Here is a 23,925-nt window from a genome sequence, read left to right on the forward strand (position 1 = left end):
CCCTGGGTAGCCTTGAAACAACTCAGTTCTCCCTCCCTTTCCCACTTAAAATTTCCAAGAATAACCATAGAATGTGCTGGGAATGCAACATCCTCAGATAAAGGAGAGCAGGCTGGCTAAGTCCTGGCTCTGTTCCATGGCCCCCAGGCCCAGAACAGGCTGTCCTGTAATGCTTTATCCTGGTGATCATGTTACCTGGAGCAGGCTGCTTTCTGGAACCTCTCAGGGGTGGTGCAACTGGGGCAGGGGCCAAACAGCTTTCTTCAGGTTCAGAGCTTGCAATCACTCCCCTGTGTCCCTTGTTGCCAGGCTGTAAGCAATACACCACTTTGTGTAATCTGTGTATGAGAGTCTTCTGCCTCACCAGATTGAGACAAGTAGACAGTCCATGCACAATGAATCTGTACTACAATCTCCGTCGCTCACTGCAATAGATAAAGGAAATTGTAGGTGAAGGAAACAAAAACTGTTCTCAGCCATCATGTAAGTCAATTTATCAAGCAGAACACAATTCTTGGTCACAGGTATTACTTAGCTATAAATGTGTAGGACGTACAAGTGAAGGTATTATAGAGTCAGGCCCTAAAAGATAGACAATAACTCCAATGAGCATCAGTGTAGCAGAAGAAACCACGTAACAGAGTTGCAAGGATGAAAACTTTGGGGTGGCTGAGTAACAGAGGCCATAATCGTTAAAGGATAGTTGATAAAAACAATGGAAAAGAAAAATAATTGCCCGAAGTCCTTTTTTTTGTATATTGAAATATTTACTAAAATAATATTTAAGAAATGCATTAGATGTTTATATTTTTCCACTATTCCAAAATGAGAAAAACTTATTTTTTTTCTCTTTAATGGGTAGGAATAATCATTCAGTAGAGCCCAGAGGGTAGAACAAAAAATAATGCAAAGAAATGACAGGGAGGTGGATTTCAGTTCAAACCATGGCAAAGTTATAGCAACCAAAACTATACAAAATGGAAATGCCTCACTTTAAAAATACAGAGTGAATGTCCTTCATACAAAATGCTTGCAATCAGAAGTATTACAACTTTGGGAACTTTTTTTTTTTTGAGGGGCCAGGCAATTTTGGAATATTTACATAGACATAATGAGATGTGTTGGAGAAGGGAACCAAATCTAAACTCAAAATAGGTTTGTGTTTATTAACATGATGATAGCTGAAGAAATCAATGGGAACAGCAAAGCCAGACAGTTAGGAGTACCAGCACCTGACCCAGTCCTGGTAGTTGAAACATTGTCTGTCATCTGGCTTTCTACCAAATGCCTAAATATTCTGGATTACCTTTTTAATGGTACCAAAAATGAACAATAAGGATGTGTACAGTACTTGGATTTACCAAAAGCGAATTTTCTAACTAAATTCCATCTTTCTTCTCAAGCTTCAAGTGGAATTAACATACGATCCAGCAATTCCACTGTAGGGTATATAACTGAGGGAATGAAATCAGACTGGACTCCCATGTTTATTGCAGCATTATTCACAGTAGTCAGGAAATGAAAACAACCTATATGCCCATCAATTGCTGAATGGATAAAGAAAAATGTGCATATGCACAATGGAATGCTCTCAGTCATAAAAGGATTATACTTTGGGGTCTTCATTGTGGCATAGCAGGTAAAGCCACCACCTGCAGTGCCAACATCCCATATGGGCACTGGTTCTAGTCCCGGGTGCTCCACTTCTGATCCAGCAGCTCTGCTATGCCCTGGGGAAGCAGCAGAAGACAGCCCAAATGCTTAGGCCCCTGCACCCAAGTGGGAGACCTGGAAGAAGTTCCTGGCTCCTGGCTTCGAATCGGTACAGCTCCAGCCATTGCGGTTAACTGGGGAGTGAACCAACGGATGGAAGACCTCTCTCTTACTCTCTCTCTCTGCCTCTCCTCTCTCTCTGTGTAATTCTAACTTTCAAATAAATAAATAAATCCTTTTAAAAAAGGATGGAATTGAAGGTTACTAGGTTAAGTAAAACAGGCCAAGGATGTAAAATCAATACTACATCATCTCACTCATATTTGGAGTCTAGAAACAGATGATCTCACAAGAGGTAAAAGTATGATGGTGATTACCATATACTGGGGAGAGAAGGGTGGATAAAGAATGATTAATAGGCCGGCGCCGCGGCTCACTAGGCTAATCCTCCGCCTTGTGGTGCTGGCACACCGGGTTCTAGTCCTGGTTGGGGTGCCGGATTCTGTCCCAGTTGCCCCTCTTCCAGGCCAGCCCTCTGCTGTGGCCAGGGAGTGCAGTGGAGGATGGCCCAAGTGCTTGGGCCCTGCACCCCATGGGAGACCAGGAGAAGCACTGCCCCTGGTTTTGGATCAGCACAGTGCGCCGGCTGCAGCGGCCATTGGAGGGTGAACCAACTGCAGAAGGAAGACCTTTCTCTCTGTCTCTCTCTCTCACTATCCACGCTGCCTGTCAAAAAAAAAAAAAAAAGAATGATTAATAAGTAATACTTTATATATAGGAGTTAAGAAGTTTTGTGGTTCTATTGCATAGTAGGATTAAAAAAAAAAAACTAGAAGATTGGATTTTGAATGTTTTCACCATAAAGAAATGTAAAGTGTTTGAGGAGGAGATAGATATATTTACACTGATGGGCAAACAGTATCCCATAACTATGTACAATTTTTATGTGTCTTAAAATTTTTAATAAAAATTAAAACATGGTAAGACAAAACCCACAAAATATACTAATGTTTTACATATGACTTATGTGCAGTCTGGGGTTAATTTCATACAATATTTTTCATGCACCTGCATTTTGACAGCAACCTGAGATGAAGACATGTCAGTGCTCAAAATTTTGGGATTTTGGAATATTTTGAATTTCTGAAATTTGAATGAGAGATATCTATTCTTTAGTAACAGTAGCCAACATTTTATGTTGTTTTCAACTTACAGAATATTTTCAACTTACAGAACAGTTTTTGATATCTAAAAAAACCTCGGTGGCAGGCACTGCAGTTGTTATGCGAAGGTTAATCTAACTCTGTCTTTTGTGTGCCAGGGTGTCAAGGTTTTGAAGATGCATGATGTTCCAGATTACCCGGAATCATGATATGATTTATGAATATGACTCTTAAGAAAGAATTTGTAGCTCAGTGATGCCATGAAAGGCTAGGTAGTAAGAAAGCCTTGTCTCCACAAGCTGACCAATCCTTTCAGAAATCAGTGCTGTCAGATAGATTTTTTCATTGTCTCAGTTTATAGAAGAGAGAATTAAAGAGATTAACTTAATTCTCTAAGTCATATCTAGTAAAGATAGAGTAGGATTTAGTTTTAAAACTCATATAAAATCTATGACAGAATGATTTTCTTGGCATTGATGTAATTCAAAAAGAGGCAAGAAATTGATTGCTGAAGATTTTTTAGACGAGATTTAACCATGAAATATAAACTGAACATTTAATTTGTTTTAGACTCTGAAATCAATAATATTATGATCCTTGAGATTTAGTAACAATTTTGATCCAAATAAACAGTCAAGTTATTTTAAATCACTTATATATGTATAAACATCTAAATATATAGATACACATATCATTTATGTTGAAAATATTGATTTCCTATCAATAATAACAAGTTAACTTACTTGATTTTGTACAGTTTTATCAACCCATAGAAATGGCATAACAACAAAATAATATTGATATTGTTATTAAAACTTAGACAGGGATGGGCATGTGACCTGGTAGATATCATGCCAGTTAAGAATCTCATGCCACACATCTGAACACCAGAGTTCAAGTCCCAGCTCCAGCATCTTTTTTTTTTTCTAAGATTTATTGAGTTATTTGAAAGTCGGAGTTACAGAGAATGAGAGGGAGAGAGGGAGAGAGAGAGAGCAAGAGAGAGATCTTCCATCCACTGGTTTATTCCCCAAATGGCTGTAAAGGCCAGAGCTGGGCCGAACTGAAGCCAGGAGTCAGGAGCTTCTTCCAGGTCTTCCACATGAGTACTGCGGCCCAAGCACTTGGGCCATCTTCCATTGCTTTCCCAGGCACATGAGTAGCGACCAGCTCCAGCATTTTATTCCAGCCTTCTGCCAATGCAGGCCCTTGGAGTAAATAGGATATAGGTCCTTGCCACCCACATGGTAGACTTATATTGATTTCCCACCTCCTGGATTTGGCCTTAGTTTATTCATACCATTCATCTGTTGAATTTATCTTCCTGAGTTTACATAGTACTTCATATAACATAACACCTTGTCTATGAAATGTTTCAATTTTCTTCTAGTTTTACACTTATCTTTTGATATTTTTAAAGCAATTTGGACTTGCAAACATTTTATTTCTATGCCTCAATAATGCAATTGTGTTGAACACTCTGTTCTTACTTTTTATAGTTTTCAATCAGTTATGCTTTCCACATTCACCAGATACAAGATTGGGGCTATTTTCTATCATGCTTCTCAGGAGGCCCATAAATTACTTCCAATACATGACTATTCTCAGCAGAAGTTAGCTATCAGTAGAGGCAACCACTAGAAGTTTGTACTTGGAATGACATTACTACTTAAAGAGTTATAAAACCTTGATGGGACGCCTATTTTTTCAACTTATTTGGGAGGCAGAGAGCCAAAGACAGAGTTCTCATCTGCAATGGCCAGGGACCCAACATCAGAAACTGGAAACACAGTGACACCCCACCCACCATGGGTGTCAGGAACCTGATTATTTGAGCAATCACCCCTGCATCTAAGTTCCTCATTAGCAGGAAGCTTGAATCAGCGATTGGAGCCAGAGATTGAAGCCAACACCCCGATGTGCATCATAACCTACAGGCCAAGTACCCATTCTGATTGAAAAAAATTGTATGTTAAATAGAATGACTTTTTAATCATCTAAATTTGCAATGAATTCAAACAAATCATGAATAGACAACTTAGGTGAGAGTTTTGTTTAGTGAAAATCTTTGTTAAAAATTTGAACTCTGAGGGTATTTCAGGCATGGAAAGCCAAGACACTCTGGCAAAAGATCTCTGTGAGTGAGATCCCAGTGGAAAGAACAGGTCATCAAAGAAGGAGGTACCTTTCTCTGAAGGGAGGAGAGAACCTCCACTTTGACTATGACCTTGTCTAAACAAGATAAGAGTCGGAGAACTCAGAGGGCTTCCATAGCCTTGGAAACTCATGACTGGAGCATAGGGAGATTACTGATGCCATAGACAGGAGTGTCAATTTGTAAAGTCAACAACAGGAGTCAGTGTGCACTTACTCCTCATGTAGGATCTCTGTCCTTAATGTGCTGTGCATTGAGATTTAATGCTATAACGAGTACTCAAACAATATATTTCACTTTGTGTTTCTATGGGGGTGCAAACTGTTGAAATCTTTACTTAATGTATACTAAACTGATCCTCTGTAAAAAAAAAAAAAAAAAAAAAAAGAAATATCAATTCCCAACTTGACTCTCACTGGGATTAAACATGACAATAGGTCTGCTCTGATTTCATCATCATTTAAAAAAATCATCTATTATTTTTCACTTTATGTTTCTGTGTGGGAGCAAACTGTTGAAATCCTTACTTAATGTATACTAAGCTGATCTTCTGTATATTAAGATAATCGAAAATGAATCTTGATGTGAATGGAAGGGGAGAGGGAGTGGGAAAGGGGAGGGTTGTGGGTGGGAGGGACGGTATGGGGGGGAAGCCATTGTAATCCATAAATCGTACTTTGGAAATTTATATTCATTAAATAAAAGTTAAAAAAAATTTGAACTCTGAACAAAAGGAAAGAGGTAAAATAAGTAACATAAGATTAGGTAGGAATTACTCTTTCTTTGGCAGATGTACTCTGAAGCCTGCAGGTCCTTTTGCACATGTGTGAAGAATAGTTTCTCAATAAAAAAATACTGCAGTCTACAGAGGAGAATAAAATAGAGATGCTAACTGATGAAGCATAATATCACCAATTTTAAAAAATTGAAAACAACAATAATGTGTTGGATACATATATTTAGAAAAACACTGTAATAGTCAAATGTTGAATATTATGAGTAAAATCCCAAGGCCATCTACTTATGAAATAAGGAGATTTATTTGGGCTATGGTTCCAGAAGTTCACAAGTTCAAGTTAGGGCAGGTAAATTGGTTCAGCTACCTGGTAAAGCTGGGAAGTTGTAAGGTTTATAGATACAACCTCATGATTGATATATTGGGTTCTTCCTCTAATTTTTTGGTTTATAAATGAATCTGCTATAGGAGGAGGTTCTGCAGTATTATAGATGATGTTGAAATGTTGGAGAGGTCTTCTTTGTTTCCCCAGGGATATTAATGTTTTCTTCTTTGCTATTGTGTGAAAAATATCATTGGAATTTTAATAGAGGGAGCATTGAATTTTCAGATTGAGTAGAATAGGCACTTTCATAAGAAATGCACATTTTGAAATTCATTTTACAGTCTGTGTCTCCTCTGTTGAGGAACAGTGTTTTTTCTTCATTCTATTTGTTGAAACTTACTTAGTGTGGAGTTAACCTTGCAATCACTAAGTAAACTGAAAGTTGATCTCTGTACAAATTAAGAATGAGAGAGTGAAGAGGAAGAAGGGTTGGATCTTGGATGGGAGGGAAATATCTTATCTTCCTAAATCTGTATACATGGAATACATGAAACATGTATAACTTACATACAATTTTAAAATATTACAAAGAAATAACGAGTAATTATCTTTTACAATTCATAAGCATGAGCTAGTTTTCCATGTATTTGTGTCTTCAATTTATTTCACCAATGCTTTACGGTTTTCAGCATATAGCTGTCTTACCTTCTTGGTTACATTTATTCCTAATTATTTCATATTTTTGTAACGAATGTTAATGAGCTTTTTCTTGATTGCTTTTAAAGATTACTTGCTATTAGAATTTAGAAATGCTTCTGATCTGATTTTCATGTGTTGATTTGTATTCTGCAAATTTCTTCTATTGATTATTAGTTCTGAGAGTTTTTTGGTGGAAGCCTTAAGGTTTTCTACATATAAACTAATGTTGTCTGTCTGTAAACAGGGACAATCTAACTTCTTTTTAATTTGGATGTCTTTCATTTCTTCCCCTTGCATTATTGATCTACTAGGACTTCCAGTATTGCGTTGAATAGATGTGGTGAGAGTGGGCGTACTTGTTTTGTTCCTGATCTTAACAGAAAAGCTTTCAGATTTTCACTGTGCAGTATAATATTAGCAGTGATCTTGCTATATCTGCCCTTTATTGTGTCGAAGTACAATTGTTTTATTTATAATTTGTTGAGATTTTATCGTGAAGTTCAACTTAACTCTTAATGACTGTTTACTCAGATATATTCCCAGAAGTTGAATAGATGGATCATACAGTAAATATGCTTTTGAGTTTTTTAAGGAATTTTCACTTGTTGGCTATGGGCTTGGCCTCTGTTGTGTTGAGGTATATTACTTAAATACCAGAATCGTTTAAGGCTTTTATCATCAAAATATGTTTGTAGTTGTCAAACACTTTCTCTGCATCTATTGATCTAATCATATGTTTTTTATCCTTCATTCTTGTCATGTGGTGTTTGTTTGTTGATTTGTATATGTTGAAGTATCCCTGTATCACTGGGATAAATCCCATTTGGTCAGGGTAGATGATATTTTTGATGTATAGTAGAATTTGATTTGCCAGTATTTTGTTGAGGATGTTTGTATCTGGTTGCACCAGGGACATTAGTCTTTAGTAATCTTTTTTTGTTGTATCCTTTTGTGGTTTTGGAATTAAGGTAATAGTAGCTTCACAGAATGAGTTTTGAAGGGATTCCTCCTTTCAATTGTTTGGAATAGTTTGGGAAGAGATGGTGTTTGTTCTTTCTTAAAAGTTCAGTAAAATTCAGCAGTTAAGCCATCTGGTTCTGGGATTTAATTTGTTGGGAGACTCTATTACTGATTCAAGCTTCTCCTTTGTTATCAGTCTGTTCAAATTCTCGTTCTCTTACTTCAACTCTGATAAAGTGTATGCTTCCAGAAATCTATTTACTCTAGTTTTCCTATTTCTTGACACATATTTGTACATAATAGTGCACAATGACTCTTTGTATTTCTGTGTTATCTGTTATAATATCTCTTTTTCACTTCTGATTATATTGATTTCAGTCTTTTCTCATTTTTTTTTTTTTTTTGGCTAGCCTGGATAATGGTTTATAATTGTGTTTATCTTCTCAAAAAACAAGCTCTGCACTTCATTGATCTTTAGTATTTTTAAAATATATCTTCATTTACTTTCTAATTTTTATTTTATTTTACTAATTTTGATTTTATTTATTTTTCTTTTAAAGATTCACTTTATTTATTTGAAAGACAGTGTTACAGAGAGAGGTAGAGACAGAGAGAGAGGTCTTTCATCTGCTGGTTCACTCCCCAGATGGCCACAACAGCTGGGGCTGTGCTGATCCGAAGCCAGGAGATTTTTCCAGGTCTCCCATGCTGGTACAGGGGCCAAGGACTTGGGCCACCTTCTCCTGCTTTTCCAGGGAATAGCAGAGAGCTGGATTGGAAGAGGAGCCTAGAACTGGCGCCTATATAGGATGCCAGCATTTTGGGCCAGGGCTTTAACCTGCTACGCCACAGCACCGGCCCCTTAATTTTGATTTTAATTTGTTCTTATTTTCTTGTACTTGAGATATATATTTTATGTTATTTATTTGATAACTTTTTTCATGTATGCACTCATTTATAGCTATAAACTTTCCATTTAACACTACTTTTTCAGTATTTCAAAGAACTTTCTAATATCCATTTTGATCTTTTTTCAATGACTGTTTATTCAGGAGCATGCTGCTTGGTCTACATGTTTTGTATAATTTCTATAGTTTATTTTGTTGTTAATTTCCAGCTTTATTCCATTGTGGTCAGAAAAGATACATGATATGCTTTCAATACTTTTTAATTTGTTGAGACTTATTTTATGGCCCTGGATAAGATCTTTCCTGGAGAATGTTCCGTGTTTCTGAAAAGAGTTTGTATTTTGCAACTATGAGATGGAGTTTTCTTTAAATATCTATTAGATCCATTTGGTCTACAGTGTAGATCAGCTCTGTTGTTTCTTTGTTGAATTTTTTGTCTGATATCATGAATGATGAAACTTTGATGTTGAACTGCCCCAACATTATTACATTAGAGCTTATATCTCCCTTTAGATCTTAACATTTGTTGTATAAAGTTGGTGCTCTGGGTTAAGGGAATACACATTTATAATAGTTGTATTTTTTGATGAATCAATCCCTGATCATTATATTTTGATCTTCTTTATCTCTTTTATCAGTTTTCATCTTTTTTTAGATTTATTTATTTATTCGAAAGGGAGAGTTACAGAGAAGTTGAGCAGCCAGGACTCGAACCAACACCCACAGGAAATGCTGTCGTTGCAAGTGGAGACCCAACCCACTGTGTCACAACATCAGCACCTTCCTACCCCCTCAGTCTATATTTTTTAATTTGAAATTTAATTCATTTATATTCAAAATTATTGTTGGTAAATAATGACTTGGTCCTGTCCTCAATTATTTTACATTATTTTGTTGGTTTGACTATTCTTACATTTTTTCTAGTCTGTTTCATACTTTCAAATACTCATGATTCGTATGTCCTACTTTTGTTTCTGCATGTAGAATATCCTTAAGTATCATTTGTAAGGTTAGCTGGTGGACTTTTTAATTAGTATGTCTCTTGTGGGGAAACACTATGCGACTGTGTGAATATCTTGTTTCTAATAATACTTAACTTACTCTAGCCTGATAAGCTTTATAGTAATAAATTTTGTATTATTTCCCTAATGATAGTTTTCTAGTTCCAGAATTCATTCTATATTTATTAATCACAGTTATATTATAAGCAAGAGTTATCCTTTACCCTCCATTTATTAATTTTCTCAATTTAAGAAATTATAAATTTGTGGAATTTAAAAAATTCTGTTGGTTATAATCTAATACTGGGATTATATTAGGCCTCTAAAACTGTCCTAGTTATGATTTGGGGAGCTACTTGTAACTGATTTCTGTCTTTTCTGCATGTGCAGTATTTTAGAGAACATTCATTTCATGGTATCTCAAGATATTTCAGGCTCACCTTGTATTTTCCAAGTCTCAGTTATGTAATTATTTAACAAAGCAAACTTTGTTCCATTTCTAAAGAATAGTGTTTAGTTCTTTTTTTAAGGTTTTACTTATTGATTTGAAAACTAATCTTGGGGCTGGCACTGTGGCGCAGCAGGTAAAGCCACCGCCTGCAATGCCAGCATCCCCTATGGATACTGGTTCAAGTCCTAGATACTCCACTTCTGATCCAGCTCTCTGCTAGGGCCTGGGAAAGCAGTAGGAGATGGCCCAATTCCTTGGGCCCCTGCACCCATGTGGGAGCCCTGGAAGAAGCTCCTGGCTCCTGGCTTTGGATTGGCGCAGCTCCGGCTGTTGTGGCCATCTGGGGAGTGAACTAGTGGATGGAAGACCTCTCTCTCTCTGCCTCTCCTTCTCTCTCTGTGTGACTCTGACTTTTGCATAAAAATAAATCTTAAAAATAAAAAAAGAAAGGCAATATTACAGCAAAAAAAGAGGGAGAGATAGAGATCGCCCATATCCTGGTTCACTCCTCAAATTGCTGCAACAGTTGGAACTGGACTGGTCTGAAGCCAGAAGCCAGGAGCTTCTTCTGTCTCTCCCTTGTGGGTGCAGGGATCCTAGTATGTGGGCTATCTTCCGCTGCTTTCCCCTGTGCTTTAGCAAGGAGTTGGATGGGAAGTGGAGCACCCAGGACTTAAACCTGTTAAGGGATGCCAGCATCATAGGCAGTGGCTTTACCAGCTAAGTCACAAAGTTAGCTCCAAGAAGGGTATTTAATAATCAAGATCTCAGTACTTGATTTTCTCATTGCTTCTTCATCTTCTCATTGGACAGATTAACACGTGCATGCCCGTGTGTATTTCTAAAGCAGTCCTCACATATATGTGCGCATGGGTGTGTTAACAATGGTACCTAAAAAAGACTCATGGGAACTAGAATTACAAGATAAATTTATTTGCTATAACAGCTTTTTGAAATCCATACCATACAAGCGGTCTTGAAAAAGCTCAATAAAAATTTATTTTATGAAATAACTATGTGTAGATTTTACTTTTGTACCAAAATAAACATTTTAATGTCTATTTCTATAAGCTTTATGAAGTACTTCACGTATGTGTATTATCATTTTTTATTTTCAAACACTTTTATCTATTTTATTTGCAATGCAGTGTTACAGAAAGAGAGGAAGAGAAAGAGTGGGAAAGAGAGAAAGAGAGTCAGAGAGAGAAAGAAAGAGGGAGAGAGAGAGAGGAAGAAATATATCTTCCATCCACTGATTCACTCCCCAAATGGCTACAATTGCCAGGGTTGGACCAGGCTGAAGACAGGAGCTAGAAACTTCATCCTGATCACCCCTGTGGGTGGAAAGGACTAAAGTACTTGGGTCATCTGTGCTGCTCTCCCAGACAGGTAAAATGGAGAAATATGCTAGTATATGGCATTATGTTAGTAGTATGGAGGAGTAAGTAGTATGTAAGTATGTAGTATGTAAGTAAGGAGTAAGTAGTGTGGAGGAGAAAGAATGAAGTAGAGACTGCCCTGTGGAAGTGACATCTGTTGTCTGAGAAGAAACAAGTTGTAGAGGATGCATTCACACACAATGGTTTCCACTCAATTCACTAAAAGTTTAAAAGGATTCCTTGGAGTATCCAGTATTCTATTTGTGCATTTTTCAAGTTAATGTATTATAAAAAGTGACCTTCAAGGAGCTTGTCTTGCTCAAAGATGAATATAATCTAAAGAAGCCAGTATAGATTCTATATATTTTAAAACAAAAACAGAAAAGCAAAAGGAAAAATCACATGATAGACAAAGAAAAATACTGACTAGGAAAATATTTTTGTGAAGCAGATGAAAATATATGAACAAATAAGTTGTCTTGAATTAAAATAAAGTTCAATGATTCACTCACTATTTTTGTAAGAACAGCTCAAATGAGTAATCAGGAAAGATCAGTGAAATAGCAGATGGTTGAAACTTGAGCTGGCATAGTTAAGGAAATAAGTGAAGAATAAAATCATTACTGAAATTAAAGCCATTTTGAAAATGGTACAAAAGAGAAGATAGGCTAATGAAAACACAGGAAGGAGTATAAACTACAAATAAGAGAAGAACAAGGAAAACTAGAAATAGAAATATTATGGGTATAGAAGAGAAAAGGAAACCAACTTACAGAGTCAGAAACCCTGAATAACACATCTAAATAACTAGAATAGAATAAATTCTCAGTGATATAAAGAACATATTTTCCAAACTACTATTAGCTTTGAAACTAAAGCACACACACACACATGCACACACAGACACATATAGGGTTGGGCCAGACCAAAGCCAGGAAACAGGAGATGCTTCTAGGTATCCCATGTGGGAGCAGGGGCCCAAGCACTTGGGTCATCTTCTGCTCCCAGGTATATTAGCAAGGAGCTGTATTGGAAGTGGAGCAGCTGGGACTTGAACCTGAGCCCACATGGGATGCAGGCACTGCAGATGGAGGCTTAACCTTCCACACCATAGTGCCAGCCCCTCACCACAATTACAATTTATACTAAAAGACAGTAAATGTATGGATATAGAGTAGCCTTGGAAATAATACAAGAAAATAATTTTTTATCTTGCCAAGTCTCACTTTTGCTATCTATAAAAATGGCATTTTTACTCACAGTGAGAAAATCTCTTAAGCCTTTTTGGAAGAGAGAAGATAAGCTGCAAACACCAAGTCATGAGCGGTGATGTTATACCTATGTCATATGGTGAAGGAATACAACGTAAAGTTAGAATATTAAGACAGAGGGTTAGGTGTATTTGTGTGTGGCTAAGAAAAACATGCCACTCAAATCTTCCCCAATAGATGGGCAGCAGCTGATGGCCGCAACCACATCCCTTCCATATCTTCCATTCACCCTCAGTTCATATATCCTGCTGGAGTATTCCAGCAAATAAGTGAGCACAGTAGGATGATAATAGTATAGTCCTTTTCTCCTAAGGAAAAACTGTCTCAAAATGCCCCCATCAGTCTGGCTGAAATCCTAACCAGTGAATGGCTTAAGTTGTTTCTTGTCCAATTTTCCTTCCCTATTTGCTTGGCAGGAGTAAGACATACATTGTGTTCTGAAGCCTCCTCAATCCGACTCTCCTTCTCTGGTTGCCTCCCCTTTACTCTTTACAAGTGGTCCCCTGCCCCCAAATCTCATCCACGTCTCTTCTGATTCTCACATTTGCTTCTAGGAGAATCTGAACTAACCAACAGAGTTAACATTGGGAGAACTTAAAACTACGTGGGGTTTGCGTTTAATTTATGAAGTGGAGGGAAGAAAAGGAAATAAGTTTCTAACAGAAATATATTAAATTTGTCTTTGCACCTAGTGAAGATTCAATAGGTAGTCTACATAATATAGTACAGATACTTTATAGCTAGTACAGCTAAATTTATTGTAACCATTTTATATCATTGCAGGACACCCAGAGATAGTAAACTTGGACTTGAATGTGGTAGATGTGAACCAAAAACTAAAAAATAAAACCCATAAAGAACAAAGACATAGAATAAAATTTTACAAACCAGAATGGCTCTAAATCAACAAATATATACTGGATAATCTGAGCTTAAAAACAAGTGCATGAGAGACTGAGAGATAGACAGAGAACTAGAGGGGATGACAGATTATATACTGTCATAATTTCATTTTTAAAAATATTTATTCTAATCTTTTATTAGTTTGATAATGACCTATCTTGCCTTCTCTTATGTTAAGCAAGGTCTCTTCTACATATTTATGAATTTAAACAAATATACACATTTTTCGTTTATGGGTGTTTTGAGCATATTTTCTCACTTCAGAAGTAGAATATAGAATTCAGGGTTTTTTTTTAAGATTTATGTATTTGTTTGAGAGGCAAAGTTACAGAAGTAGAGAGGGAGAAGCACCGAGAGATCTTCCATCTACTGGTTCACTCCCCACAAGGCTACAATGGCTGGAGCTGGGCTGATTTGTAGCCAGGAACCAGGAGCATGTTCCAGGTCTCCCATGAAGATGCAGTGGCCCAAGCAATTGGGCCATCCTGTAGTGCTTCCAAGGTCATCAGCAGACAGCTGAATTGGAAGTGGAGCAGCTGGACATGAACTGGCGCCCATATGGGATGCTGGCATTTTCGACGGGGACTTAGCATACTGCACTACAGCACCAGCCCCATTAATGTGTTTTTTATTATCCTTTTCCCTTATAACTATTTACTGTCATAATTTTTTCTCAATATACTGTTATACTTTATCCTGTAAATTCTGTAGGTGGTATTTCATATTCAAAGAAGGATTCTTATATTTTTATTTAATATATTTTTAAAATTTGATAGCTAAAGGAAGAATAGTATGCTATGAACTAATATTTGTGCCCTTCTCCCAAATATATATATCAAAATTTTAACCCCTAATGTAATGATACTAGGAGATGTGGCCTTTGAGAAGTAATGAAGTCAGATGCAGAGTCTCCATGGATAGGGTTAGTTCCTTTATGGGAAGAGTCATGAGAATTTGCCCAATCTCGCTGTTCTGCATCTTGCAAAGAATCAATAAGAATACAGAAAATGAGGAACTGGACCCTCACCATACGCATGTATAGGTTCCTTAATCTTGGCCTTCCCAACTGCTAGATTGTGAGGAGTGCCTTTCTGTGCTTTAAACTGATCATTGTACAGTATTTGTGTTACAAAACACAAACCCACTGGGACAGGGTTTTTTTTTTTTTTTTTTTTTTCCATCTTGTTTCTGAAGTTTTCTGTCATCAGGATGTTAACTGAAATTTTTACATTTTATAACATCTATGCATTAGCGTATGCACCATTTTATCTTACAAGTGCTATATGAGCACTGTGGAGAAAGGCATTATATTGCAATCAGGTGCAGCTTGTGAATTCTGTTTTGGGGGGTCTTTTATATTCTTTTTTCGTTCAGCTTAACATTTCATAGTTAGAGGAAACATCTGACATTATTAGAAAGCCACCTATCACAATGCACAGTTATTCCCACAGCTGCTTCCTGTAAAACCTCACTACCCTACACTGATTGGAAGCCAAATCACATAAGAGAAAGGACACAAGCAGGAATTCACATACTCTAGGAAGTCAACTGAATCACAAAAAACTGCCAGGAATAAGACGTGAGCAAGGTTGTAAACCTGCACCAGTAAAACCAGACACTTCCTGGACCAAAGAAAGAAATGGCAGATACATGGTATTCACTTCACCCTGCCTTCCACGCATCACACGAGAAGTTCTGATTGTTAAAGCCTGACTTTATCCAGGATCCTAAAAGCAAAGGAGACTAAGGAGTGTACTTCATTCTCATCAATTTTTTTCAGTTCATCACGGCCATTGAGAGAAGGTTGAAAATCATATTGTGTGCCATCCAGCATTACTGACAGTGCCACTCCTTAAAAGCACTATTGATTCTTATCATTAAAATCACAGAACATGTCACAACTTCCCTACAGTAGGCGACTTTTAACAGGAGATACCTTCTAAGAGATCTTGAGGGTGCTAAAATCCCAGAGCCCTATATGCACTGTTTTTTCCTCTACATATATAACTATATATGTGTAAGTATTCAAGTGTTCCATCTGTAATTCTTAATAAGACCATCTTGTGCTAATCTTACCTCATTTTTCTCCACTGCCTTACTCTGTATTTCATGACCATCGAACACTTTGTCCCAGCTGCTTCATGTGATGACAACTGTGATCATTACAAATTTCTGACCATCAGTCAATCAGTGGGCACATCACAAGAATCAGTGTGTGTCGTATACCTGGTCATTTATTCTCATAGAAATCGTGGACACAGTTGTATCCTAATCAAATTTATATCCCATAGAGAAATTGCAGACCTAACTGCTCTTCACGTTTAGACTCTGAGTGAGATTGCAATGTTGCTCACTTCGGGTCCAGGATCCGTGATCTGAGTTGTCTCCTACCCTGGGCACACAGCATCTGCCCAAAGAGCCTATAAATGGGAACTACAGGAAAAGATGGCAATGCTGTACATGTACCACAATAGTCAGTTACCAGCTCTGATGAAGAATTGGTAATCCACTAGAGGAGAATCACTTAGGCTGATTTTACTTAATTTTCCTTTCAATTAATAAAATCTCTTTGCTCCAATCTAAATTGGCCTTGTTAACCAGGTCATTCTTCTGTAGGTTCCTTGTAGAGTCCTGTATGTAGTGCAGTACCACGCAACAATACTTGATCTTTGGTGCATCTGCCTCACAAGAAAACAAAACACTTAAGAATTAAAATTTTCTGATGAGTGAATGATTTCACATGAGCTGCAAATATGTGAATCTAATTCACAAATCCAATAGGCTAGATAAATAAATAAAACCAAATTTTGAGACTTAAGCAGACTAAGTTAGAGCATGATAGCTTGTGCAAGTTATAGCACATTTGAAGACATAGCTGAAATAGCCTGACATATCGTTGTACTCATTAAATCTTAAGAAACAGAGTGCGAGGCTGGAAGCAAATGCTCTCACAAATTTCCAATTAAAAATCTTCTATATAGCCAAAAGAAAGTGGTGAGGATAAAAGCATTAAATCCATTTTATTATTTAATTAACTTATATTTAAATTGTCAATGGTGATTTTATTTGCATATAAACGTTTAAAATATAATGTGATAAGCCTATATAAATATTAAGTATTTTCTTAAAATTGAGTATTAGAGTGGCTCAGATGTTGATCTATAAAAAGATAAAAATATGATTATAAAAACTGCTACAAATTAAAGAGGAAAATGTCAAAATATATTTTAAACAGTAGATATCATATAATAGTGGAAAGCAATATGATAAATATGTAAACATTATAGGTTTACATTTCTTGTTGACACTAATTAAATGCAATATCTTTGATAAAAATTAAGAGGAAATTATTCTAAATGATAAGAATGACCCTGTATAATTAATATTTCATTTATGAAAGACTTCCTTGTCACCAACATAAATTCTTGAAATTTTACCATCAGAGAATATTTTAGTATGTGTTGTTTATTATGATTCAATATTTTATTAGATCCTAATAAGTAAGTACATGTTGACCTGTAGAACTTAATAGGATGTAATCCTACAGGATGTAAGATTAAAAGAATTTAAAGATTAAAAGAATAAATGGAATTTTTTCCATTTAATGAATACTGAAAAGCGTGTTGTAAATATCCTAATTCCTTTCTTAATATGTAAATCCCTCACATAAAACAAGGTTGCTGTCTGTGGAGGCTGGCATGCAATTGCGCCTTTCTTTGGTACCAGCATCTGCATCCAAGTGCACACTAACACTCTTTTTTTCCTTTTTCAATGTCCTCTGGTGCTAATTGAAGATTTCTGTGATGAGCTCTGAATGTGCAGGAAATGCCTAGTAGGGGTCCAGACATTTGCAAATGGAATTTCTGGCTCCCTTATTAGTCACTATCTATACTAGCATTTGAGCTTTATTTCTTATTAAATTTAAATCCCTTCTGTACTTGTTTAAATCACTCTTTGACAGTTTTAAAACTGAATATATAATACATGCAATCTGAAATGTGTGATTTTAATCTGTTTTGTTGCCAACTCAATAAACGGCTCAAAGTTGAAATATGTAAAAATAGAAATCACTAAATGCCTATTTTAGGAAAAGGCTTCAAGGTCATGACATTTATGTATGCCATAATTTCCATTAGAATCATTAACATACTGCATTTTAAATGAAGCACTGTTCATTATAAAAAGAAACGCTCCCATTATTATTGAAAGAACAAAATACCTGAATTGAAAGGATTATATTTTTAGTGCTAACAAGCTTTATTTATTTTTGAGAGCTGTCACATAATGTACCCTTCCATAATAAGCTACAATGAGTTGCTAGTAAAACAAAGAGCTCCTACATCATTTCAAACCAAAGAGAATGTGCTTCTCTGTAAGAGACAGGGGATGAACAAGGGTTTACTATTATCAAAGGCACAAGGATGTCATGGAGGAGTGGGAACTGAGACTGGGATGGAGAAAGGCAGGGAAGATAAAGAATGAATACATGGAAAGTAGAGCAAGTACATTATATTTTGTTGGATTAATGCAGATTCCCCAGCTCCTTTCTGTCTTCTCTTCTCAATTTTATCATAGTGATTTTTCTAAGTTGCAGGATATCCTGAGTAATCAAAGTCCTCTATTCATTCCGTGCAATCTACCCAACCTATCCAGGGAATCAACCAGTAAACAGACAAATCAGTAAGTGAACATGTTGATTATCTACTGTGAGTAAGGTACTCGCTGACATTGATAGAAAAAACCATAAACTGACATTGATAGCAAAGAGCAAAGTGGAATTCTCAATAGTAGCATTATAAATGTAGCCACCTAAAATGATCACTTTGAAAGAAAACGCTCATTTTAATCATTTCTAAATTGCAGTAAGAGCTCTTACTGTGACATTTACTGTCTTAAAGTGCACTACCTAGTATTGTTAACTATAAGCACACTGTTACTCCACAGTTATCTAGAACTGATTTAACTTACATAAGTGTAAGTGAAACTATACTCCCTAAGCACTAAAGGAAGTATTTTGATCTTATTAATGACAGCTGGAAAAAGTATATGTATTCAGAAATAACCAAGAAATTTCTAAAACTCTCAGAATAATTTTTTTATTCTCCCCTTTCTCTCATAACACTATCACATTGTTCTTAAGTTTGTCTCAAGATTATTATTTTACGATGATTTTTAGCACGTTATCCTATTTCAGGTACATGTCATCACTTAGTGCTCTATAATAAAATACCTCTATTGGAACTTTCCTTCCTATACATTGCTAGTGTCAAAGTCATGCCTTTCTCTGGTAGTTGAATGTTCTTTGTTGAATTCAGAGATAATGAAGTAACTCTCATAACAAACTTATTGGCTCAATTAGAAATTGTGCCACATTTACCTTTCTAGAAACATTTCCTCTTTTTTTTTTTTTTTTTTTTTTTTTTTTTGACAGGCAGAGTGGACACTGAGAGAGAGACAGACAGAGAGAAAGGTCTTCCTTTGCCATTGGTTCACCCTCCAATGGCCGCCGCGGCTGGCGCGCTGCGGCCAGCGCACCACGCTGATCCGATGGCAGGAGCCAAAACATTTCCTCTTATACTAGCCTTATTATATCTGAAAAGGAATTTATTATATCTGAAAAGGAATGATCTTAAATAAAGGCATGAAGAAAAATTAAAAGTTGTAACTTGTGCCTTCGCTTTTTATGTCTGAATTCCTAATCCTCTAGCTTTTTAATTCGCTCTCTGGACTCACATTGTAGCTAGACAGAGAGAAAGGACAGACAGCCCTGGGTGGAAGTGTTGAACAATTCCATAGTGACAAAAAGAGAAATCCAGATATTTTTCAATCATTTTGTTATTTTAGTAAAGGTTCTAAAGTCTACATTTGACTCAGAAATGTCCACCCTGAAACCCCATTTCTTGAAGGGTTATGATGCCCATCCTCTACCGTTTGCTGCCTGAGCGTTGTCTCCCTCATTCTCTCACATGACTCACTCCCTGCTGTCCACGGCCTGAAGAATGCTGAGAGCCATACATGCATTAGTATCTCTTTTCATCCTCCTCCAAACAACTCCAGAGGCAAACCTGACCCCAAAAGGAATAGGGTAAGGTTGAGGAGACAGAGGCTTCTGGGTAATCCCCACATCATCCTGGGAATAGGTTTGGTGACAGAAGGGACACTGCTTTCCCAGGATTAATTAGAGTACGAACATCATATCTGTACTATAAATATACTTGATACAGCTATTCCACATGGTGAAATGTTCTCAATTCTATTTCTTGGTAATATGCCTAAATATCTATTAGTTAGATATAAAATACTTGTCTCAGGACATCCTTTTCAGTTGATTGTTTTGCCTTTAATTTTATAGGCATTTGAATATATATTCTTACTACTAAATCAAATGAGACAATTTAAGTTTTCATATGTGACTCACTCAAAAAAATCTATATCAGGATCACTTCCCAAGGGAGGAAAATCACTTATTAAAGATTTATATATGTTTCATAACTTATTTAAATATAATTTCTTGGGTTGGCTGGGTGGCTATTTGTCTTCTAAAATGCATTTTTTTTCCTGAGGAGACACAGTCTGAAGTTTTAACCACTAAACTAACCTACAGGATCATAATATCAAGTAAGATTCTCACAAATCAGACATTTTACACATATTGAACCTTAGGTGCCAGCACTCAGGAAGCTCCACCAAGCCAAGAAGGGTCTGGAACAAGAATGGCTACCCCAGACTTCCTTCCATGCTTGGACAGATATCTTCATGCAGAATAACAGACATTACCAAATTTCAGTTTGGTGTGTTTAACATATACAACAGAGGAGTATTGATTTATTTTTTTTAATTAATCAATTAATTTTTTTTTATTTTTTGAGGGCAGAGTGGACAGTGAGAGAGAGACAGAAAGAAAGGTCTTCCTTTTTGCCATTGGTTCACCCTCCACCCTCCAATGGCCGCCATGGCCGGCACACCGAGCTGATCCAAAGCCTCGAGCCAGGTGCTTCTCCTGGTCTCCCATGCGGGTGCAGGGCCCAAGCACTTGGGCCATCCTCCACTGCACTCCCTGGCCACAGCAGAGAGCTGGCCTGGAAGAGGAGCAACTGGGACAGAATCCGGCGCCCTGACAGGGACTAGAACCCGGTGTGCCGGCGCCGCAGGCGGAGGATTAGCCTAGTGAGCCGCAGTGCTGGCCTGATTTATTTTTTAAAAGATTTATTTATTTATTTATTTGGAAATCAGAGTTACACAGAGATAAAAGGAGAGGCAGAGAGAGAGAGAGAGATCTTCTACCCACTGGTTCACTCTCCAGTTGGCTGACACGGCCAGAGCTGTGCCAATCAGAAGCCAGGAGCCAGGAACTTCTTCTGGGTCTCCCACGTGGGTGCAGGTGTCCAAGCACTTGGGCCATTTCCTACTGCTTTCGCAGGCCATAGCAGAGAGCTGGATTGGAATGGAACAGCCAGGACTCAAACTAGCACCCCTACGGGATGCTGGCACAACAGGCAGCGGCTTTACCCACTGCACCACAGTGCTGTCCCCAGGAATATTGATTTATAAACCCCCTCCATTTTATCCCTAAACTTACAGAATCTTTTTCGTGGAATTCATGTCACAAAATCCATGGATTCTGAATTTAATTGCTTGAGTGTTTTTATTTATACTGGTTTTACAAATTTTCTTATTTGAGTTTATTTACTTATCCAGGGACTTCCTATGAAAAAACTTCCAAATAATGACCTTTCTAGTGAGAAATATTTGTTTACCAGATCTAGTGATGTTGACAAATAAATTAAAATATCTTCTGCTTTCTTTTCTTTTCCAGGGAATAGTCCCCAGTAACTAGGGTGCCAATGGGGCACAGGTCAGTTGATTTAAGTCCTTTACCAACAATCAACTTCTTTTTTTTTTTTAACTTTTATTTAATGAATATAAATTCCCCCCCCCCATAACGTCCCTTCCACCCGCATCCCTCCCCTTTCCCACTCCCTCTCCCCTTCCATTCACATCAAGATTCATCCAACAATCAACTTCTAAAACACAGTTGTGCAAAGCACCTTAGTAGACTGAACCATGCTGTGTGTTTTTATGTATTACAACTAAACTTAAATACATCAATGGAATGTCCATTTTTGAATTATTTTATTATTACATTTTTTTTACCCAGGATAGATACATACTTGGAGAAAATGTTCAGTTGGCAAGTCCATGACTGCTCATTTCAAGATTTGGAGTCCAGGAGGAAAACGTCATTACTCGACCACCAATTATGAAGCTGACGAGTTGTACATACGCGAGGTGGAATCCACACCTATGAAGGATCTAAGCAGGGAGACTGAGCCATGGGAGTCACCATGGACGTGTGATCCTGCTCTCATTGTTTCACTGGTGTGGTCTGGAAAATGGAAAGGAACACAATGAAGACAAAGAAATACAGGAACAAAAGCAACTCCAGCTTCGACAGCCTGTGAAGACCCTTCGCTGTTCTTAACACGTATCGGAGAAGCCTTACTCACTGCGAAATGCGGAAGAACTTGCATGTCGGACGCAAACTGAAATGATTTTTTTTGTTTGTTTTTGTCAAACTACTGAGATGTACAAACTCTTGTCTTTTTGGGCAGCAGAATCAAGACAAAGGCTGAAACCACGTTCATGGCTGACCAACAAAACATTCCTACATGTTGAATACAAGCTATTTGTGGTTGATTGACAGTTGCATTAAGTGTCCATCAGGTGCCCAGAGCATGGGCTTGGGAACAGGGTTAGTTGGATGAAAGTTCAAATGTATGCTTTCTTTGTTCAGGTACAAAGATAGAGCCCCAGACTTTCCTCCAGCTCATATGAAAAACTTTATGTTGGGGCCGGCGCTGTGGTGCAGCAGGTTAACACCCTGGCCTGAAGCACCGGCATCTCTTCTGGGCGCCAGTTCAAGTCCCAGCTGCTCCACTTCCCATCCATCTCTATGCTGTGGCCTGGGATAGGAGTAGAAGGCCCAAGTCCTTGGGCTCCTGCACCTGCGTGGGAGACCTGGAAAAAGATACTGGCTCCGGGCTTTGGATCCACGCTGCTCCAGCCATTGCGGCTATCTGGGAAGTAAACCAGAGGATAGAAGACCTCTCTCTGCCTCTCCTCTCTCTGTGTAACTCTGACTTTCAAATAAATAAATAAATCTTAAAAAAAAAAAACACTTTATGTTATGGAGTTTCACTGAAAGGATCCTAGAATGAACAGCCCTTTGATGAAAGAAGAAATGATAATTAAGGACTAAAGTAGCATTTCATTTTGGCACAGAAAGCTTTTGGTTATGTGAACATACGCATATAACTGTATGCACACATGGATAGAAATGTATGCTTGTTTTAGACGAGATCGGGCGCGTTTAGGGTGGTATGGCAGTAGATTTTGCTTGCTTTCAGAAGATCAAATATCACTATTATTATTGTGTGTATTCAGTTTCTTTCAAAAGTGGTTTGAACTGCATTGACCAAGTCCTTGGTTATGAAACCTCCTTAAATTTTCTATAAAGTCCCCTGAATAGTCTCATGTTGATTACTGGAGTAATTTGAGCGATACAAAAACAAAATATTGGATTAGGTATTCTGAGTATTATTGAGTAAGTAATCAGTAATGTATTGTTGAGAATAAAGTAAGTATTCATGAATTCATACTGATATCCATAAGTAATAGAAAATATTAACAAATGGGGTAGAAGAATAAATCTTTCATAGAGAGGAATTCCAAATAAATATTCTTACTTTATGAAGATATCCCACTACAAGGAGATGAAACTTAATTATCTTCCCTTTGAGTGTGGCTTGTGTTTAAGGACCTGCTTACAGAGAATTTAGTAAAACAGAGAACTACACAGTAGAGAAACATCACAGTGGTTTCCCTAGCTTGGGGGTCAAAGTTCAGGAGTTGATTGCAGCACCTTTGACAGCTATGACATGAAGGCATTTCATCTCTGTAGTCCTTCTTCCCACAACTGGTAACACTGGCTTACCTGAGGAAAACCCATCCTGAGGAATGTTCCAGCAAATATCTTACCAATTTTTCTCAAAACTGTCAAGGCCATCAAAACCAAGAATATGTAACAGTCATAAACTGGAGGTGCTAAAGACACACAGAAAAACAAAATGCAATGTCATGTTCTAAATGAAAAATAGTAAAGAGAAAAAAAATCAGTAAAATACAAATAAACAGTGGAGTCTAACTATTGGCAGTACACCAACATTAACTGTTTTCATAATTGTAGCAAGTTAAGTTAACT

Source organism: Oryctolagus cuniculus, chromosome 8 (genome assembly GCF_964237555.1).
Source record: "Oryctolagus cuniculus chromosome 8, mOryCun1.1, whole genome shotgun sequence".
Lineage (NCBI taxonomy): Eukaryota > Metazoa > Chordata > Mammalia > Lagomorpha > Leporidae > Oryctolagus > Oryctolagus cuniculus.